The sequence below is a fragment of the Pleurodeles waltl genome, chromosome 2_2, assembly GCF_031143425.1.
Source record: "Pleurodeles waltl isolate 20211129_DDA chromosome 2_2, aPleWal1.hap1.20221129, whole genome shotgun sequence".
Taxonomy (NCBI): Eukaryota; Metazoa; Chordata; class Amphibia; order Caudata; family Salamandridae; genus Pleurodeles; species Pleurodeles waltl.
The window spans coordinates 1,075,681,908-1,075,703,732 of NC_090439.1; positions in this window are offsets into that span (position 1 = coordinate 1,075,681,908).

A 21,825-nucleotide genomic window follows, 5' to 3' on the forward strand; every position below is an offset into this window, starting at 1 on the left:
TTAGGATGTTTATGGCACACCAGTCACACCTAAGCTCGCTTTGTGTGTGACTGTGTAGAGGGAATGCACGAGTCCAGCTGCCACCCCACACCTGACTTTTATTGGAGACAGGCTGCAGGCACACAAGGTTAGAACAGGAAAATGGCAAGTTTCTAAAAGTGGCACTTTCAAAATTGTAATATTAAATCTGACTTTACCATTAAAGAGGATTTGTTATTACAATTCCATAGGTACTAAACATAACAGGTCTACTCTTTCTCAATCAGAAATCACAACTTATTAAAGATAACAAGGAATACCAATGTTATCCTATGAGAGGGTTATATCTCACAGTAGAGAAAAACAAACTTGAGAGTTGTTTACTACTAGGACATGTAAAACTTAAAAGTATATGTCTTGCCTTTTTACTTACCTGCTTTATTGTCAACTAGGGCCTACCCTAGGGGTGACGTATGTAATGAAAGGGGCATTTAAGGCTTGGCAAGGGGGTTTTAAATGCCAAGTCGACATGGCAGTGTAACACTGGATTTAGGCTACAATGGCAGGCCTGAGACATGTTTTAAAGTGCTACTTAAGTGGGTGGCACAGGCAGTGATGCAGGCCCACTTGTGGTATTTAATATTTAATGTACAGGTCCTGGGCACATGTAGTGCACGTTACTAGGGACTTATAAGTAAGCGAAACATGCCAATTAGGTATATACCAATTAAACTGTATTTTAGGGAGAGAGCACATGCACTTTAGCACTGGACAGCAGTGGTAAATTGCTTAGAGTCCTAGGGTCAACAAAAAGCAATCAGCAAAAAATGTGAAGCAATCAGGCAAAAGGTTTGGGGGAAGACCATCCTAAGCCTGTCAGGTCAAACAGGCTCCATCCTCAATCATGTCTTATGCTAAACCAGGAGCCATCAAAAATGCATACCTATGGTCCTAGCACTCAGACTTTCACCGCACATGGCACATTGCTACTACACACTTGCTACACATCCAACACACATTCATGTACTCAACATGCACATGGAATGTCGACAGAAGGATCAAGAAGCCACAGTAATGCAGGACTTTACAGCAGACAAGGACAGCAGACACTCTACCTTTACATTGAAAAAAATGTCTGGTCAAGACTAATAGTTCATACAACACTGCACAGTGTCACTACCATTTCATGTAATGAACTCAAGACATAGATAGTAGTTGTGTGTCAGCTATGAGGGTATGCTTCATTTTCCCCTCCTGATGACAGAACAGGTTGTATACCTAGTGTTTTCATGGAAGGATTATGCCACTGATCGAGCGTTAGATTAGTATGGTTGCTGGGCCAATAAAACATTCAGAATACCAGTTTCACCAGCAGACAGGCACTGAGGGCATGGGCACACACCCATACGTAATGCAGGAGACATTTCTGTCTCAACATTATCTAAATTTCTTTATTGAACAGACTAATTACGCCTGATAGAGCGGGGTTTCTTAAAACTCAGGGCCTGATTTAAGGAACGTGGTGCTGCCCACAGTGCAGCACCACTTTCCTTGCGCTCCTTAGCACCCCCCCCCCAATGCCACCATGTGTGCGCCCTATCTAAGATATGGTGCACCATGGCGGTAGTTAGGGAACAGTGCCAAAATATTTTAATGCTAGTTCGGAGCTTTGCAGGATTAGCGTAAACAATTCTGACGCTAACCTGCAAAGCCCATTGAAGCCCAGTAAACAGTGGTGTGCCTCCTTTTAACGCCTGCTCTGAGCAGTAGTAGTAGTAGTTACTTTTAATGCATGATTACTTAAAATCGTTGCACAAAATACAGTAAAACACACATACAATACATATAAAATACATCTAGTCATATGTTATTATGAAATTCTATGATCAGAAAAGTGAAAGTGCAAGTACATAGTTTATTTCCTATATATCAATTAATTTATTGTATGCTAACCTAAAATCTGGTATCACATATATTTTTTATAGAATTCTAAAATCTTAGGAGTGAAGGTGCAGTTAGCTACGCCAATGCTCCCATCCATCCATCTTTCTCTACAAAGGAAATTCATGAGTTATTTCCTATCTGGCAACTCATTTATCATATACTGTCCTAAGCATCTGGGATCACTTAAACTGGAGCGCAAATCCTGCCTGCAGAGAAAGACAAATATTGCACAGTATTCTGTCTATCAGCTCGTTGGCCGTAAGGCGGTGGAGCTAAGCCAAGATTGAACAACTATCATAGTAATCATATTGCACATTCACCTATATATTTAAAATCCATTAAAATTGCATGTCATAATATAATGTAAACCAGTCTCATTAATGTGCATATATTGTCTTAGACAAGTTAAACTAAATATAAAGTAGAAAGAGAGTGGTAAAGTTTCAAAGTAGATGCCCTGAGACGTGTCTGCAGTACCAGAACGACTATCATATTAGTTGTCATATTGCACATTGACAAATATATCTAAAATCCCTTAAAATTGCATGTCGTAGTATCGTGTAAATCACCAATCTCAATAATGTGCGTATATCATCTTAGACAAATTACGCAAAATATAGAGTTCCAAAGTAGACGCCCGAGACATGACTGCAGTACCAGAGCATTAACACAGAAACCCATGTCATCCAAATAAAGTTGACATGCGGGTAGAGACAAGATAAGACAGCAGTCCCAGAGGATTAGCACAGGAACCAGTGTCATCCTAATAAAGGTGATAAGACAGAATATGAAAAGGAAGCTATATAAAGCAAGATGTGACAGGATATAACAGAGAAAGCGATGAAACTAGCAGGTAAGAGTCCCCTGACTTGAACACAGAAGCCAGAGCCGGCGTGGGTATGAATAAAGTTAGCATGGAGGTAGGACCCATTTCGACAATATGATTTCTTTGTGGGTCGCACTGCCCCTGTTGGTTCCCGCCCTTTGCTGACCCTGTGCAAGCTGTAAAGCCTTTCTCACTCTTGTGAAATATTTCCCAAGGCAGGCCAGTTCCAGAGGGGCCACTGCAGTAAATATGTACTTTATAGCTTCTTTGCATGTTCTCAGGCTGTATTTCAAGAATAAGGGTTTTAATAGTTGACGTCTCTCTAAGGCCAAGCATGGACAGCAACATACGAGATGTATTATTGATTCTGTATGATATTTGCACAGGGTACATTCTTGCAAGTAGCCCTGCGAAGGCTTCCGATTGCGTCTATAGTCCTAAACAGGGAAAGTTAAGAGATGCATTTGCAAGATGCTCTGGAACGCACGCACTCCAAGTGCTGCTTTCCTATACAGTTGGCCATTAGTAGTTGTGTAAGACTCAGCTAAGCCCTCAGCTCCTCTAATGTTCCTGGATTGTGACAATGTCTCTTTCCCTTGAAGCTCGCACACTCAGCTCTTTCAAGGTCTTTTTTCAGCAGAGCCTTTTTTGTAAGGGGATCTGATATGTAGTAGGGAACCAAGTTGAAGAGTTCCTCAGCGTACTTGAGAGAGATGGCCCAACTGCTAGATTCATCTTTAAAAATTACTTTCAAGGGCCCCCTCAAACTGTCAGAATTGGCCCTGGAAACGCAATGGTATTGCTTAATTATGTCCATTTTACATTTTGTATCCATTCTCACTATGTCAAATTCCAGGCGTATCCCTGCATGTCTCGTTGGTTTAGGAATCAGAAATATCCTTTTATAGGCTCTCATCTGGCAGTTCTCCAGCGGTATTGTCAGCCTGCCTGGATATGCAAGGTGACCATAGGAGATTGCAGGTAGTAGTTTTGCCCTAATTACTCTCCTGATTGCCTCTGGTGTCGGTGATTTGAGGCGATAGTGGAGTTTTGGTAAAACATATGTAGTTCTCTCTGCTTTAGCTGTCAACGCCACTGCCTGGTATGTTTTTTTCCCAGTGTATGATAACCAAACTCCGAGATAAAGGTACTTGTCTTCCGTCTCTATTTTTATGTTTTTTGGCTTGAGGACCAAAAAAACAGACCTTGATTTTAACTGCATTTGCCCTTAGTGCATTTTTTCATTGTAGGTGTGTAATATGTCCAGGCCACTTTTCAATCCTATCCGGGTCTGAGCGAGCAGGAACAGGTCATCCGCATATTGGATTATTGGAAGCACAGTCTGACCCAGTTTTGGGGGAAGTGTGTTTCCTCTGAGCAACTCCGCGCCCAGATCAGCCGTGTACAGATTAAGGAGAGAGGGGGCGATGACACAGCCTTGCTTTGAACCTTTGTTGGTGTAGATTTTCTTAGTTATATGTGTATTTGTGATCTTGATTCACACCCAGGTATCAGAGTAAAGTGCAATTATAGATGCTAGCAATTTCCTTGGTATCCCCCAGGCCGCCAGTTTCTTCCAGAGAATGTGGCGCACCACACCATCAAAAGCTGCACTATAATTTATAAAACATGCAAAAAGAGGCTGAGCTGTTGATTTTAGTGCTTTCTGACCAAGGTACGACAGAGCAAGAACATTATCTAGGGTGGAAGAGCTAGGTCTAAAGCCAGTCTGGTATGTAGGTATGATGTTAGTTTCAGTAATCCAGTTTTCATGCTCTTGAAGCAGTACCCTTGCATAGGCCTTCCCATCCACATCTAATACGGCTATTAGCCTATAATTTTCAGGAAGAGTAGTGTCTCCTTTTTTGTAAATTGGGTGCAATATTGATCCTTTCCAGGCCTTTGGGACCACAGAGTGGTGTAAACAGTCATTAAATAGAGTGGTCAAAGGTTCAGCCCAAAAGTCTTGATCATCTCTGAATGTGCTCCCTGGAAAACCATTCGGACCTGGAGCCCGGTCATGCCTAATACTACCAAGCACCACTTTTACTGATTTGACAGTGACAATTAGCGCTGTATTTTCTAGGCCATCTAGATCATGTTGCAACCCAGTGGTACTGTGGGCATCAACGTACTCTGGGTCCACATAGAGATTTCCTACATGTCTTTCCCAAACACAGGCAGAGATCACATTGACCTTAGTTACAGATGCATGTAGCAGAGAGTTGACATAGTTCTAAAATTCCCTGCTTTTGCTAGGTGGCAACAGTGCATATAATCGGTTCCAGCATTCTTTGATCTCCTTTAGCTCCAATTTTCATAACACCCTTGTACTCTTTCCTTGCCTACATTCTAAGAGCTTCCACTGCAGGGGTTTTGGTCCTCTTGTATCGCCTTTCTACCTGCCTGCATTTCCTTTTGCTCTGTATGTAATCCCTAGTTGTTAAAAGCTTGTCGGCTTTTTGCCTTTTGGACCCTATGTACCCGTACTACACTGGACTGCAAAGAGAGGCGTGTAGGTTCTTAATCATGTTTCCCCACTGGTCGGTAATTTGACTTGCCCTGGTTTCAAAATGTAATGGGCCATTGGCCTGCTTCCATAGATTGTATTTTGCTTTCCAAGCCATGCTCCATTTGATCCCTTTTGTCAATGAACATAAGCTAGATGATGATTGCTGTCCGCTGGCCTTGTAGGACTGATTCTCGCTGTACCAAGTTTGATTTCTATCACCAAAGGGTTATGATCACTTTCAGTTCTATTGATGGCCTGATGACTGAAACATCTACACATCAATGCTGAACTTAAAAAGATGTAATCTAATGTGGAGATATTTCTGAACATCAGAATGAGTGTGCCCACTACTGTATTGCTACACTTGGTTATTTACAGTTCAAATTCCTTAAAAAAGGTTTCTGGAGCTAATCTTACGGAGTCTCCGGGGAGCCCCTCCACCTGCCCAAGATGACGGATTTTAAAATCTCCTGCAATCATATGTTCGTTATCTGGGAGCTCGTATAAAAACTTCTTTAGTAGAGACAAAATTGATTTAACCTTCACCTATTTATTTTCCAGAGTGGAATTTATATACAGGTTTATAACTGATACCAGCATTGTTTTTTGGTAAAGGCTAGGCTATATATGGTTGTCACATGAACTTTGTTTGTTGAATTGTCCCAAGGCATCAATTTAACAGCTAAATCTAATTTGACATATGTTGCAAGACCTCTCACATGTCTTTAACAGGTTTTTCTTTTGTGCAGGGGACTGAGTTGTTATAAAGCCCGGTGTGGTTAGTGGCTCCACCATCCAAGTTTTTTTAAAGCACATGATATCTGCATTATTTACCCATCCCTCAATGCTGGAGCTAGCGATGAGGGAGGCCAGGCTGGCCACGTCCTACTTGATTATCTTGATCATATGCTTTGATTGTTTGATGAGGGACCTTTGTGGTTAAAGTGCATTTTCCCTTTGGTGGTCAAAGCTGCAAGAAGCCAGTACTAATCCCGCCCTCCCAGCTTGCTGTGATCGTCTTTTGCGTTGTCAAGTTGAATCTCTCCAGTATTCCCGGTCAGATGTAAGGTAATTTTTCCATCTACCATCAGAGGTTTTATCACCGGGGTTCTCCTTAAGGCACTGTACATTTTTTTGACTGGGCATGATACTTGCTTTCCCATAGACAGGACTCAAGGGTAACATTCTATCTCTGGTTTACTGATTTTTATACCCCAGCTTTCTAGCAACACTTCAAATTCAGTTATTCTCTTGACAATGTTTTGATCAGACCATGTCATCAATGCAGATTCTCTCTGGCTTATCCATGCATACGTGTTGAAATTTACAGTTGAGAGGTCCCATGTTGTGAGATTCGCAAGTGATGGTATCTGGGCCAGAACCCACAGAATATTCGACCTGTTGAGTATATCCCATGACCCCTGTTATGCATATAGGAGGGTAAATATTATTGTCGGCTGTTCGACCTTTTCCTGAAAGTTTGCAGTGTTTATGTTTAATGTCCCATTATACTCCTGCTCATACTCTGATCTGTGTGTGACGGGATATTCTTGAGTGGTTATATAGACAGGCGATTGGCAGCTTCATTCTCTGCTTCAGGCATGCTCCTGATCCATCTCTGTTACCTCTGTGGGTTGAATTACGTCTTGCCTGGATTTGTATTCCTGATAGTCACATTTTTATTTTGCTTTAATTGATACCAGGGGACTTGCTTCCCTTTAAATTCTGACCCCATTGATTGATTATTGGATCCGTATGTGGTTTCTTCCTGGGTTGGTTGCCGATTAGGGGGAAAATACTCTCTCCATTGCATTGTTTATGTAAATTTGGACCGCCGTTATTTGTATGGTTGTTATGTTGGTGTGCCCCAGCTGAATTGACCCCTATGGAGCTCCTTCTTTCCCCTAGATCAGGCTGATATTTTGTGGATTTCTTCTTGGAGGTAGCATTTCTCATAGTCTCATCACCCCCTTGAGCCTCAGAGGGTGGCTCTTGGCCTTTTGCAGACACTGTCTCACCGGTTTGTGAGGATGCTTGTTTTGTCATTGGAATTTAGTCGCCTATTTCCTTTTCGCTGCTCTTGTCCTTGGAGAGGGCCTTGTGGGAGTTTTCTGTAGGCCCTTCCAGCCAAGTTTTCCAACTACTTTCCACATTGTTGGCAGTTTGAGATTTATAATCTCCTTTGTCGGCTGGGTCTTCTCCCATTGGCAGGGTAATGTGTTCATGCGGACAGGCAGTGGGTACAAAAGTAGACAACAATTATTTCTGCTGGAAAATTCCGTAAGGATCAAGCCGAACTGGCATATTACCAGATGCATGTGCGACTTTCCCATTGCAATTCAATCTGTTGTTTTTTTTAGTAGCTTTGAGAGATTTCTGTAGCTTCTTCTTCTGTTGTCTTGTTAATTGTAACTGTTGATTATTCCCAGTATCAGCGTCGTGTGGTGGCTTGGAAGTTACTTCCAGAACTTGCTCTTCTAGGCTTTTCCCGGCAGCAATTGTTACAACTCTGTTGTCCCATTTCTAGGGGCACTGTAAGGTGACTGTCAGAAGACTGGGAATCACCTTGAGCACTTATCTAGAGTCCCTTGCTGCTTCCCATTTGTTTCTCTTTTCGCCATGGTATACTTTTGTAGTTTTACATTTGCGTCCTGGGACTGCAAATCCCATAATGTACAGCCTGATAGTCAGGAAAGCCTGGATTCTGTTTCCCATTGTTTCCTATGGGAGAAGTCCAGTTGCTCCTTTTCACCGGATCCTCTCCTCCAGGACTTGCGAGTGTCTGAAACTACACACACCTGAGACCTCTCCTATGCAGCCCAGTCATGTGATTTCACCTGGGGTTTGCTGCAGCTTGGAACTGCTTATAAGCAGCCATTTCCTCAAGATCCTTGTTGTGCATTGGAGTTCGATTCCTTCGTGTTACAGACCCCTTATCAGATGGTGTTCCAGTTTTGTTCCTGTTCTGTTCCAACTTGATCCTGTTCCCTGTTTCTCTGGCTTGCTCCTGATTGTTCCAGCCAGAGTCTGCTCTCTATCTCTTAGCCTTGTACCTGTTTGTTTCTTCCAGAGCATGCTCCCTGTTTCTCTGTCCTGTTCCTGCCCTGTTTCAGCCTGAACCTGCTCTCTGTTTCCAAGTCCAGTTTTCTGCTTATTCCTACTCCCTGTATTCCAGCCCTGTCCTTGCTTGTTCCAGCCAGAGCCCGCTCTCTGTTTCCCAGTCCTGTCTGTTTGTTCCAGCCAGAAGTTTGCGCCTTGTTTTCCAGTCCTAGTCCTGCCTTTGCTTTAGTCTGAGCCTGTTCCCAGTTCTGGCCTCTGTCTCTTAGTTTGTCCCTTCTGTTTCTGTTTCCTCTCGGTATTTGTGTATGGTAAGTGTTCTATCAGTCTTCACCAGTGTATAAGTGTCCTCCTTTGTACTGGGGTTGGCTCCTGGTTTCCAGGAGGCAATTCCAGCCCCCATCCTTGTCTAGTGTTAGTGTTATACGTTGTCTTTTGTGCCTAACAGTGACAGTGTGCTATTGCTGTTTTCCAGGAATCGCCACTGTGTTTCCAGCTGGACCCATAAGAGCTTGTCTTGTGTATGTAAGTACTATCCTTTGTGCTCTAGGGTCCAGAGACATAATCACATCACTTCTGCTGCCTCTTTTCTATGGGGCTGGCAGGGTGACTATCTGTAAGAGCAAACTGCACAGAGGCATTGACATTCCCTGTCACTGTGGGAGGTTCTGCGCCCTACTCTGTGTACAACCCCAGTGTGTTTGTCCATTAGTAATCCATTTCCTGTTTGTTCACCCAAGGGTTGCTCTGCTTTTACTTTCCTGTTTCCCGTGCCTGTCCATAGCTGTCCTTCCTGTGTATACTTTTAGCTGCTCTTCAGCCCCAGTACACTACCTCTTTAGGATATTGTGACCTCAGGGGGTGTCCCAACCAGAGTCCTGATCAGACCCGCCCAAATCCATGACAGCAATAGTGTCTGGAGGGATTGACAGCATTGAATTTGCACTAATAGATATCCTGTCACTTGATTCTGTCTCACTACTTCCTTCCTCATCCTCTATGAGTAGAGAAGATCCCCCTTTGCAGATTGCTTCAGTAGATACTATATCCTGCTGCTTTTTCCTGGGCATCCGACAGCTAGGTTTTTTATTAGTTTCATCTGCTTTTTTGCAATGATGGATAAGGCTAGTTAACAAATCTGGTAGGGTCGCTAATTTGTCTATTAGTTCCTCATTGCGGCTCCCCTCCACCAGGTTGACGTCTTTCCATCTGTTACCCCACCTGTCTAGCTTTCCATTTAGTGAGTTCAATTTGTTGTCTAGCATGAGTATGCTTTAAGCCAGCATGTGGGTTAATTCTAGATGGATCTCCATCTTATGTGACTGCCAAGTGAGTACTTTGACTGCAGCTAGGAGAGAGGCATTAATGGTATTGATAATGCAGTCTGGTCGACCCACTTCCCTCAGCCCCTGGCTAGACGATTGAGCTTCTCCTATATCCTCCCCAGTGACCCCCTTAGGCTCATTTTCTCAGCCTTTCGATTCTAATCTCATTTTTTGCAATGTCCAGCCTCGATGTGCTATTGCGGAGAGCAAGGCCTGGGGGACTTCCTTTATGCCTTGTAGGGGGGTAGAGTAAGACTGATTATTGCCAGAGATCTCTTGTGCATAGGATTCCTCTGGTTGAGATTGTGCCAACTGATGGATCTCTACCACTATTTGCAGATTGTTGTTACTTGGAAATAAAGCCTGCCCCCGTTCAACTATCTGGATATTGCCACCATGGGAGCTGTTCCAGTTACCTCAGATCTGCACTCAAGCCCCATTGGGCTGGTGTTTATGCTGGGTCTGTTTTAACTGTTGTTGTGACTGCTCCTACTTTCTCCTACTGCAGTATCTGCCAGCTCTATCAATTCCCCCAATTGTTGAAGCATCCAGGCTGGAACCTGTAGCGCAGCTAGCAAATCCTCGTGCTTGCTCTGTTTGTATTGATCTAGTTAATGGGCCAAGTTCCAAAATCGGAGTGGGAGGGACAGTCCGTATGATTTGATTGTCCATGGGATTAGAGGGTTCCCCTACTCCACTCCACGCTCTTGTGAAGTAGTTAGTATATATGTTTCACTAGTATTTGGAACCTTTCGCTTAGGACCCGTCTTTTGATCCTTGTAATCCTTCTGGACTTTGAAACCGTATGCTGGCAGCTGGCCTGCCTCTGAGTCCAGCTCGTTGACATTTACATCATGCCTATTAAATTCTATATGTTCTATAGATTCTGTGATGTTTACTGTGGCCCTCTTGTGGCCTGCAGGGCTTGCTGGACTTGCGGGGCACCTATTCTCTTGGGGGCTACCTTTGTCTGCTTTCCCAGCTCCCATTTTGAACCTGTTAGACCAGTCAAACGACCTCAGATCATTGTGCCCGGGCTGAGGTTGAGGCTGTTGTGCTACTGTGAGTTGTCTCTTCAGCTTGCTACGAGCCCTTCGTATGGAAAATATTCTGTGAGCCCTTTCTTCTTTCCAATTTTCCAGTTTTTTCTGTGCCCTTTGTGTCTCAGGTGTCAACTCCTGCTCCTGCTCCAGGTGAGACCTAGACCAGCTTAACACAAGGCTTAACTCAATGATTTGCCCAGGATCTAGCCGGGTACCCACTTGGAGGAGTTTTGAGTGCCTGTACTTGTTGATGTTGCAATTGGTATTGCTACTTGCTTAAATATTTGCTTGCTCTCTTAATAGTTATGTAATTGCATAGATCACAGTTAGAAGAATGTTAAACTGTTTAGCCACTTGCCACATGCATCAGGACTGATTGAGCGCTGCCTCCCCTCCCACCACTCTGCTTCACTCTATTTAGATTCAATCACCTCAGCCCAGAGGGTAGAGCACGCTTGAAACAATATTCTGCTCTGTTGCTGTTGCTGTTAACTGCTTGCGATACAATGCATGCTGCAGTCCAAAATAGTTCTTGCAAAGTACTTATGGAACCTCCTTGTAGCTCCTGTGACTCCTAAGGTTGGAAGATTCAAGTGCAAAAGCAAAGTCAGTCTGCTGCACTCTGCTCCTTCTACCTCCTATGTCCTCTCTGCACCCCTTCTATGCTCCTTATATACACCATGGAACCAGACGCCCAGCTGTTACTTAAACAGATGTCAGCAGGCCTCAGCGGGAGCTCTGGGTTTAGGGGGGGTCGTCAAGAATCAACAGGGCCGCATGATGCCAGCACACTCAACTGGTCTTTAGCGTGGGCTCAGCTCGACGCAGCAAGCCACGAGCCACATGCAAGGTAGAGCGCGGCGTGCTCAGAGGTCCTTGCCTAGGGGGACTCATCGAAGAACCCGCTCTGATCTCGGCTGCAGGTTTCGGTCGAAAGGCTCAGTCTCGATCGACAGGCTCAGTCTCGGGCTCAGTCTCAGTTGGCCGGTCGGCTTGCCCCCCACCCCGCCCACACAAAGGCTGTGGGGGAAAGAGGTAAGCCTCTGGTCTGTCAGTCGCTGGTCTCCACGCCATGGCTCCACGCTGCTTTACGCTCCACCTTTCTGCACATCAAGCGTCAAAACTAGTTACTCCTGCAAGAGTAACTTGATTCACTCCCAAGAGGAGTGTTCTTACTGCACAACCCGTATATCATTCAGCAGAAGTCAATTTTGGGCCCAGTTTTATGGCCGAAATTCCTTGTGCTCCCGCCAGACTCTTAAACCCTGAGCTCCTCTGCTTTACCCTTGACTTACCCAGGTTCAATAAGTGAAGGCTCTGAGCATGCATTAAAAGTGCTGAAACATATGATGCAAAGAAATCCCTTAGATTTGTTTGTGCCATTGTTTTGCCCACCTAACGCGAGAACGCCCCTTTTGCATACATTATGCTTGGTGCAGGCATAATGTAGCACAAAGGGTTACAAAGTGGCGCAAGGCATGCATCGCTCCACTTTGTAAATTTGGCATGGCGATTTTGGCCTCATTGGGCCACGTTAGCGTACAATAAATGACACTGATGTGGCGCAAGGAGGTGGAGGGGGTCTTAAATCTGCCCCTCAATCTCTTGGTGAAGTCATCAAACAGAATCCCCCACTGGTAGTATAGTCCTTTGATTGTCGACTTGAAGTGTAAAACAGGAGCGACCATCAGCAATACAGCTAAATTACACTGAAACCAATGTGGCTCCACAGAAATGACAGAGAGGATGGTGTTCAAACCATAAGTATTTTATTAACATTTTAAGTCAGATTACAAAGTAAATCAATCAACAAAATTGAAGAATGCACATCATGAGTGCACACATATTTAAGTGATCATGCAGTCTGAACTTATGTGTGATAAGGAAGAAAATGCAAAATAGTATTATTTACAACAAAAAAATATCACCCAAGCAAGTTCCATAAAGGAACTTCCTTATTCTAAGTATAGTATTGAAAGTGATGAGGGGAAATTCTATGAGGAAGGTGCAGCATAAGATGAACCAGATTTAAGATTCAAAGGAAAGAGTCTGAGTATTCAATCATAAAACGTAACCTTTTGGACATGAGAAATCAGCAGCACACAGAAGAAAAGAAAGGTACTAGTCCGCTATTAATAAAAGCACTTAATCAAAGCATGAAAGAAGATCCTAGAATACTTCTCTTTATCTCTTTCCACCCAACAAACCAATCAAAAGACAGTGTTCTTGGGGAGCAGGCTTTACTTTACAGATTTCCCAGTGTCCAACAAAGGAGCATGCATCTGGTCGACCTTGGATGTAGCATCAGTCCTGTTTGCTTGGTACAGGATGGCTTCTCCCACCACCTCGGTCGTCATATCTGACACCAAAGTTTAATTAAAAATATCAGTCTTCCTCAGTCCAGCAAACTGAAGAATAAAGCGCTTTTAACGTATATTGATAAGGTACTGTCAGAAAAGAGAAAAACATGACACTTACAGAAAGTAACGTGTGCACTAAGGCCTAGTTACAGGTTAGGCCAACACCAGATTTAAATATGTTCTGAATGAATGCAGTTAGCATAAGCGATTATTTCAAATGCAAATTATATAAGGCATACATTTACTTTCAAGGTGAGTACATTTATTATACTACAACCAATGTTATTAATGACTCTCCCTAAAGTGAGTATACAGCCACGTACTACTGTGGACTCATAAAATGCACACGGTTTAATACAGTTAAGCACATGTTGCATATATGTCACATACAGAAAAGGGCATGCGCTTAATTACATTGCTCCACACCCAGTGAAACTACCCTCATCCACACCCACTATCACAACACCATCCCAACCATTTCTATTCCCCCTTCTACAAAATCCCAGCCAAACATCTTATTCACAGGACGTCAGAGTCTCTTCCAGGTGTTACAACTCCTATAATTCAGTCTGCTGGTTTTCAATCTCCTCTTCTGGATTCAGACCATCCTGTTTATGATATGATTATCTCAACCGAAGGACAGCATTCTAAGATCTTTTGCAAGCCTTAGTGTCCTGTCAGCCTCTCTAAGATAGGTAGGAATTTAGGGCCTGATGTAGTAAACTTCCGAATTGCGACCCGCAAATTGCGAGTCAGATCAACTCGCAATTTGCGAGTCATAATTCCGAATGTTGGATGGTGTCCCTGACACCATCTGCGACTTGCAAGGGGGTCGCAAAAGCCCACCTCATTAATATTCATGAGGTGGGTGCAACCCCGCCTTGCGAGTGGCAGCATTCACAGGGATGGTGGCCTGCTGCGGACAGCAGACCATCATGTCTCTGACTGCTTTTTAATAAAGTTTTGTGCATTGCAAAATGCTTCCTACATCTGGCCCCAACTTTTTTAATTTAAACTTTGAATTTTTTTTTTTTATTTAATGTACTATATTTCAACTAGTTAAGTATTTAATTCAGAATTAGGTTAATAGTGCTATAGTGTATAACTTTATTTTGTTGTACATTTAAAATTGTTATATAAAACTAATTTGCTTAAAAATATATTTTGTATTGTTTAGTTAAAGAAACATTTTTACTTCGCCCTATACTTTACCATGGAGAGACTCCACATGTGAGGTGGCAATCTCCCTAGGGTAAAATATACGTAAAGGGTCATTTTCTTTTTACTAAGCATTATAATAGTTTAGTAAAAAACATTTGCATGGAACAAGTGTTGTAGTGAAGGCCACTGCAAGCTACCTTCAAAGAAATGGAATGAGTGTGGCAGTGGGTAGCACCATTTAACTCCTCCCTTACATAAAACAAATAAGCAGTACTTCACATATGGTAAAAGTGTAAGGAACAGCACTGTGGTGTGCGAGTGTAAGATTGGCTCACACCTACTTAGCATGAGTTCCACAGACAAAACAGATCCATCACAAGGCAGAAGTACAAGCTTCTCTCACACCCATGGAACACCTACCCATCTGGCTGGAAACTACGTAAGATTCCCTGAGAAAAAACCAGAACAAGGACAGCACCTGCAGCAGCAGATCAAACCTGCGTAAGACACACACAGGGCCTCATTTACAATAAAATGACGCTGTGTGGTGCTGCAAGCCAGCTTTCTGCGCCACACTGCGTCATTTTGAAAGTGCAGGGCTGCGTCTTATTTACAGAAATACAACACATCCCTGCACTTTTCTCCGCACTGGCACACAAACTGCTACCTAGCTCCAATGCAGGTACCCTTTCACCATGGTGCAAGGGTGCCCGCGTTGCAGGGATGACTGTTAATATGCAGGAAGGAGTATTTCACTGCACGTAAACAATCATTAATGGTGTTTTCCTCTTTCTATGTGTGCTGCACAATGCCACATGCATAGAAAGAGGACAAAACGGGGAGAAATAATGTTGATTCTCCTCGCTGCGCCAGGTTAACTCCACCCCTGTGGTGGCATAGGAATCTGACACATTCTTGGCCTTGTAAATATGGGAATATGTCATGTTCCATCAGGTTTCATGGATGTTGCGTGGGAACACAAACAGCAACAACCATTAAATACCCCTTTCACGCAGAGTTGTGCATGAATGTGGGTTATATGTACAAGACCATAAAAAGCCACGGGAGGTGGCTTTGTGTGGCCTTGTAAATATGGGCAGGCACACTGCACCACAGAAGCATAAAAACATGATGCTCCAGTGTAGCGCAGTGTCTCTCTAGGACCATGTAAATGAGGCCGTTAATGTGCAGCATTTGTCAGCAGTCTAAGTTCCTCTCACACACAGGCACAGGTAAAAGATGTTCAGAGGCCGTCCAAGCTACAATAGCCTTTCCTACAAAACAGGTATCACACTGGCAGCAGCAGCAGCTAAGCTCATTTCAGGCACAGAATACACAGAGTAAAGTATAGAGGTGGGTGAGCCACCGAAGGCTCGAGGCACAGGCCAGGCTGCAGTTCAGATTGAGATCCTCTTGATCCCTCAAGCCCAAAATGAGCTGAGTTTTCATATGGCTTCTGTCTGTTGCCAATGCTCTATCCTCATGCACCATGAATGAAAGACAAATAATTAAGCCGAAGCAGACCCATTCCTCAGCTATCCCTGTGAATTTGTTGGCTCGTCCTACTACACTACTGTGTATAAGGTATTGCTTCACCCTATCTCAGTATCTCGCACTGCAATTCAACATCTTGTTTTCTGAAATTCTGTCTTGATTCCACAGGTCTCAGAGGGATAACTATTTATAACTCTTGTTTTAATAAGGAGGGACTGTGCATTAGTGACCCCAACACGTTGTTTTAAAGTTACCTGTGTATTTTTTTAGCATAATGTGAGAAAGTGGATTTTTAGTTGGATGGTAGTCCACCTTAAGTAATAATGACACTATTCTTATTAGGGCCACTAAAGGTTTTATTAATTTAAACCTAAACTCAACCCTTTTCAGCTGTGGCACAGAGCAGTCAGGCTAAATTTAAGAAAATGTGTTGAGCATTTCGAAGTATCTAATCAGTTCAAAAACACAACACAATCCAACTCCCACTCCAGTTTATACAATAGAGAAAATGTTAATAAACAAAATGATACCAAAACAATACAGGCACAACAAGGTGAAGCAAAGATGATTTTAAAAAAAAATTAAATAAAAAAGTGCTAAAAAGTGTAAAGCACCAACCGCGGTCATCTAGTTGTGTTAGATCGGGACAAGGGTAGGGGTTAAGGCCGACCTTGATGAAGCATGGATCAGATACAGAGACCAGGTTTGCCCCTGTTGGAAGATTTACCTTCTGACTTATGGGTGAAATTAGAGTTAGGTAGGTGGCATTTTATTCCATCATCCTGACGGAGTCTCTGCCTGCCAAATTCTGAGATGTACACTGGCTCAGAGGACAGCTCTAGCATTGGCAGGAGTGGTTCCGGTCAATGCATTGTAAGTTTGATGTAGGCTCCTTCAACGTGACAGAGTCGCACAGCAAACTTGCAATGTTTTTTTTTATTTTCCAAAACAAAATCGCAAAGTGGGATTTTGTTTTGCAAAAAATTTAAAAAACACAATGCCCTCCGACGATGTGTCAGGCACAGTGGTGTGTGGCCCCTATAAGGTGGAGCATGTAGCCTTTAAGGCTACACACTGCACCCTGATGAATGCTCATCATCTGTTTTCCTCATCCCCTTCCTGTACTCTGCATCACCTTTCTCAGAGTGCTCAGCATTCGTGTCAGTGGTTTTTCCTCATCGCAGCACCGGTTTCTTGTTCCCTCAGCATCCTGTGGATTCTTGCAACAAGGGAAAGAGATAAAGAAATAAGAACACGGCAATCCAATTTTGGGTAATATTCATTCTTATAAAAGGACAAAGCAAAAACAAACATTAATTATCTATTGGAACTCTATGTCAGAGCTTGATGAACTCAGCCATTTGTTGAAATATCTGCCTACAAAGGAAAGTAAGATAAACATTAATTGAACATGTGTACTGAAATATTAGGAGAAAAGAAACAACATTGATTAAAAATATGATTGTACATTGTTCTACTAAGAAGAGAAACTGAGAATTCTTTGAACCCTCGAAACCTTGATATAAGAGAGTCCCAAGTTCCTTATGTGCCATAAGAAATTAGGAATGTGTAGCACGAATTGTCTACATTGTCATGTGTATTCTACAATTTAGTGGTAGTAATCCTTGGGAGTCTTTTCTAGATATATTTGCATATTTTACATTCCTTCAAAGGACTGTACTTCAAAGAAAGGGAGAACGGACATGAGGTAAATCACTTGTGGGAATAGCAGATAAATGGCAATGGCAATGCATGGTAACTACTAGTTCTAAAAGGTATTTTTTATGTTTTCTAGAAACCATAATGGCTTGCATATCCTCTGGTGAAGCCTAGTTGGATGCTGGTCAAGATTTGTCCCTTCATCCCGTTGGGCCAGACATGACTTCTTAGAGGTCTGTTTGTCTCATAGGGATGCAGGCAAATTGCCTCGAGTCCATTTCATTCCTGCGGAAAGGTACAATCCTGACACAATGGGACTTTTCTCCCATGACGAGGAGGATATTTTGCAGTTTTGACTGCCTTTACAGTTAGATTTTACCTTGTCCGTCACAGACATTGAAAACCGGCCGTGTGTTCACTACTTCACACCTAAACAAGGAGCTATTCAGCTCCTGGGTGACGGTGAACTCCGACAGAATGGCACATTTGGCTTAGGCAAAACAATTGACAACTTTCTAAAAGTGTAATTTTCAAAATAGTCATGTTGAAATCTGACTTGACAGTTAAGTTGGATTCAAAATGAGTATTAAAATGAGCCTCCATATAATTTTTATAGATGCTCCCAAACCAAAGTTACGCATTATAACATGTTACACTGTAACCTATGGCATTCCTATGGGAGAGCCAGCCTTGCCATAGGGAAAAATGGTTTTGAAGTTTTTTCACTGTCAGGACATGCAAAACATAAAATATACATGCCCTATTTTTAAAATACCATGCAACCTGCCCTATGGGCATTTTGGGCCTACCCAAGGTGTGACATACAAGTATTAAAAAGGAAGGTTTAGGCCTGGCAAAACCTATTTTTCCAGGTCGAATTGGCAGTTTTAAAACTGCCTACCCAGGTTGCAGGGACATCCTGGAGACATGCTTTGCATTGTCATTTTAGTGGTGACACAAGATGTCTAGCTGTACACTAATAACATTCAACTTAGACACGCTGGGTACACTTTTGTACTATATTCTAGGGACTAGTAGGTAAGTTAAACATGCAATTTAAGAGTGTAGCCAATTTTGACATGTCTTAGGGGTCAGAGCACAGGCACTGTGGCCTAATTAGCAGTATCCCAGTGTGCATCAGCAACAGCTTCAGTCCAGGACAAATGGGAGTGACTATACAAGAAGACACAATTTCCTACACATTAAATAAAACAAAACTCTAAAATAAATAATTTGTTTCCAGTACTATGGGCCTGATTCTAACTTTGGAGGACGGTGTTAAACCGTCCCAAAAGTGGCGGATATACCACCTACCGTATTACGAGTCCATTATATCCTATGGAACTCGTAATACGGTAGGTGGTATATCCGCCACTTTTGGGACGGTTTAACACCGTCCTCCAAAGTTAGAATCAGGCCCTATGTCTTAAGTAAGTCTACGTTCTTTTTATTAACCACCATTGTCTGCCCGTCAGGTTGAGCATAGTGATTACTGCGACTGTCTTGTCTTCAGAAGCTTCGCAGTAGCAAGGGCATAACTAGTTTTTGACCATTGCTGGTGGTAGGCATCCAGAGCCGAATGGCGCACTCTACATTCAGAAAAGATGAGCATGCACACTGCTAGCCATTCAGTGTATGCACAATGAGGGCTTTGCAGTGCCCCTGCAGGTGCTTCAGCAGATTTTGCTGCTCAGAGTCTGACACCTGCAGCTGAGGGAATCAGACGGAGCTAACAGCAAGCTTCCAATGCTTTAAGAGCTTCTGTGGCCCTAGTAGGCACTCGTGGTGGAACCATTTTCAGACTCTTGAGGCTGCTATCAAAGTTCTATCACTGAAATGATACGGATTCAGAAAAAATAAGCATCACACAAATAACAAGAGTTGCAAATGAGCCAAGCCCAAATAGCTGGTAAGTGAGTAATATGTAGCTGGTGTTACATTTAGGAGCACACTGTCACAAATATAGAACTAACGCATGGTGTAGTAGCACACGTATTTACAGACATCACATTTTCGATTGAAAGGACCACTAAATTTGCACAGACATATATTTTTACTGATAAAACTATACAGCACATGTTAGACCTGGCAGCTTTTTGGCATGTCTCCCCTTTCTTTTTGCCTTCTGACCTCCTCTTTTTATGGTGTACTGGACTCTGTTTTTGCTGGTTTATTGTCTCTGCGCACTTTACCACTGCTGATCAGTGCTGAAGTGCAAGTGCTCCCTATATAAATGGTACTGTTGATTGGTTTATCCATGGTTGGCATATTTGATTTAATGGTAAGTCCCTAGTAAAGTTCACAAGAGGTGCCCAGGGTCTGTAAATCAAATGCTACTAGTGGGCTTGCAGCACTGATTGTGTCACCCACATGAGTAGCCCTGTAAACATGTCTCAGACCTGCCACTGCAGTGTCTGTGTGTGCAGTTGTAAACTACACAACTGTGTGTTTTGTGCTGTTCAAGGAGAAAAACCACCATGATGCCGTCAACGACACCACTGGCCTGCACCGCCACCTGCCGACGCCCCACGGAGCCCCACTGCCCTGCTTTGGACAGTGACCCTGGTCTCACTGACGCCGTCATTGGACGACTCCACCAAGCCGCTGCTCGCACCACGACCTGTGGGCCATGTACTCCGGGCATCACCTGCTCACACTGCAGCCTGGGCATCCCCAACGACGATGCTCCTGCTGACATCAGCGCCGCTGCCTGCAGCCTGGCCTGTGGACACCACATGTGAGGAACATGAAGCCCTGTCCAGTCCTGCACTGCAGCCCCGGTCCACTGACGCCAGCACCATTGACTCCAGTGTCATGAACAAACGTTTGCCTGTGGTCGCCTCACAGAGCCCGTCCCACGCTGCACCGCCGACTTGGGCTTACTGACAAAATTGTTTCAGCAACGACGATGATGCTGCCTGCACTGTGGCCTAGTGACACCACACGTTGCACCGCCCCACTTCACACTGCAGCCCGGGTTTCACCGACGTCGCTGGATGCTGTCACCGAGCTGCTGCCTGCACCGTGACCTGTGGGCACCACAAGTTGCATTGTCCTGCTTCACACCGCAGCCCAGATGCCATTCACGCCAGTGCTCCTGACTTCATCAGCCCGGAGTTCGACCCGCAATGCGTGTGACTTCAAGGGCCCGATGACTCCAGCACCAACTCTGGAACCGACACAACAACACCAGCGACGCCGCTCTCCATAGCTTACCACGAGGATCATGACACCCTGCAAATCCAAAGGTACTGTTTGCAGGTCTTCCAGACATTGTAGCTGGCCCGCGGCCAGCCTGAACTGTTGTTTTTGTTGATCACGACGCCATGATGACCCAAGGTGGAGCTATCAACTTCAAGGAACTGTATTTTCAAGTTAAATCTTCTAAAATTCATATCTTTATTACTGTATGTCAGATTTTTATCGTTTTGGTCTTGTTTTACACAGCTAAATATTGGTTATGTTTCTGGCTATGTTTCTAAAACTGGTGTGGTATCCTTTAGTAGTTATTACTGTGTCTTATGTGCAAATTATTTACACATTCCTTCTGAGATAAGCCTGACTGCTCGTGCCAAGCTACCAAGGGGGTTAGCAGGGGTTATCTGAGCTGGGTATATCCCTTATCTTGACTAGAGTGAGGTCCCTACTTGGACAGGGTGCAAACAGACTGCCAACTAGAGACCCCATCTCTAACAGCACACAAATGATGATGTGTGGAAATTGGGTTTAAATGAATATGTGTCATTTGGACATCACCAAGTGAAGTGTCTTGATTTGTTTTGAACCTATTAAAATCTTTGTTTCTGTCTGTTAGACCTGATAGCCCTTATGGTGGTCTTCCCCCAAACATTTTGCCTACTCACCCACTGTTGCTGAAATATATTTTATTGGCTTTAGGACTCTGTGCACTTTACTACTGCTAACCAGTGCTGAAGTGCTTGTGCTCACTTATTAAGATATGGTCAAATGGCTTACACCTGATTGGCACATTTATTTTACCTATAAGTCCCTAGTAAAGTTGAATAACATGCACCCATGACTTATAAATTAAATCCTACTAGTGGACCTGCAGCACCTATAGTGCTAAACACTGAGGCTGCCTTTTAAAAAATGTATCAGGTCTGCTATAGCAGTCTGTGTGCAGCTTTAAAATGCCAGTTCGACCTGGCAATATAAACCATTTGCAAGACCTTTAACTCTCTATTTAATACATATGTCACCCCTAAGGTAGGCCCTAAACAGCTGGACATATACATTTATGTTTTACATATCCTGGCAGTAAAAGACTCCTAAATGCATTTTTCACTAGTGTGAAGCCTACCCTTGCCTTAGGATAACATTGGGTTACCTAACTGCATTTAATAAGTGATAACTTTGATTGGGAGCAGGCAGGAATGTCATGTTTACACTCACAAGAATTGTAATTTAAAATCTTCTTTAATGGTGAAGTCATAGGTGAAGTCAC